The sequence below is a fragment of the Physeter macrocephalus genome, chromosome 16 (assembly GCF_002837175.3).
Source record: "Physeter macrocephalus isolate SW-GA chromosome 16, ASM283717v5, whole genome shotgun sequence".
NCBI classification, from domain to species: Eukaryota; Metazoa; Chordata; class Mammalia; order Artiodactyla; family Physeteridae; genus Physeter; species Physeter macrocephalus.
The window spans coordinates 154,238-155,777 of record NC_041229.1 but is presented as its reverse complement, the minus strand read 5'-3'; positions in this window follow the sequence as shown (position 1 = coordinate 155,777).

The window sequence follows — 1,540 nt, the reverse complement described above, 5'->3', positions numbered from 1 at the left end:
CTGCAGATATCTCCCTGGGGCAGCGTCAATGGACACATTCTGGGTCGTTGTCTGTCTGTTAGACAAAGTGAGACGATTTTTTTCTGCTTATAATGTAACACCTGCCTGTGTCCTTTTCCATCAGCTCCTGAATCTTGGGGAACATAAGCCCTTTGGTTGTTTTACTGAGAGAGACTGGAGTTGTTTTTCTAACTTGTTTACTCTTTAAGGCCACCTGGGAATGTCTAGTTATATATTGGATATTTTCTGAATTTGAAATTTCATATTTGAATTTATTTGGTAACTAAATAATCTAATTCCGATTTGAGCCCATTTATAAAAAAGAGGATAAGACTTCATCTCCAATGAGACGTCTATTCCAGAATGCTTTTTGAACGTTTTCTGAAGAATACATCTTTATTTAGTTACAAATTTGAATCTTTGTTTATTCTGCCCTTAAAAGAAAGCTTTCTGAAATTGCCTTATGTAGTTGTATTCATTTCAACGTCTGCTCTAACAAATTACCACAAACATAATGGCTTCAAACAACATAAATGGATTCTGTAGTTCAGCAGTTAAAAATGTGTTTTGCTGGGCTAAAAATGAAATTTTACACATATGGTTTATTTAAATCTTGTCTCTTCTGTCTTCCCCATTTGATGGACTGACAATTGAACTATAGTCTAGAACAAAAATCTAAAGAAATTTGGTATTTTATAGAAAGACAGAAGTGGTGATGGCTGCTTAGGGCACAGCATCTTTTTTTTTTTTAAATTTATTTATTTATTAACATCTTTATTGGAGTATAACTGTTTTACAATGGTGTGTTAGTTTCTGCTTTACAACAAAGTGAATCACTTATACATATACATATATCCCCATATCCCCTCCCTCTTGCGTGTCCCTCCCTCCCACCCTCCCTATCCCACCCCTCTAGGTGGTCACAAAGCACCAAGCTGATCTCCCTGTGCTATGTGGCTGCTTCCCACTAGCTATCTATTTTACGTTTGGTAGTGTGTATATGTCCATGTCACACTCTCACTTCGTCACAGCTTACCCTTCCCCCTCCCCATATCCTCGAGTCCATACTCTAGTAGGTCTGTGTTTTATTCCCATCCTACCCATAGTCTCTTCATGACATTTTTTTTCTTAGATTCCATATATATGTGTTAGCATACGGTATTTCCACCCTCCCTATCCCACTCCTCTAGGTGGTCACAAAGCACCAAGCTGATCTCCCTGTGCTATGTGGCTGCTTCCCACTAGCTATCTATTTTACGTTTGGTAGTGTGTATATGTCCATGTCACACTCTCACTTCGTCACAGCTTACCCTTCCCCCTCCCCATATCCTCGAGTCCATACTCTAGTAGGTCTGTGTTTTATTCCCATCCTACCCATAGTCTCTTCATGACATTTTTTTTTCTTATATTCCATATATATGTGTGAGCGTACAGTATTTGTTTTTCCCCTTCTGACTTACTTCACTCTGTATGACAGACTCCAGGTCCATCCACCTCACTACAAATAACTCAGTTTCATTTCTTTTTATGGCTAAGTAAT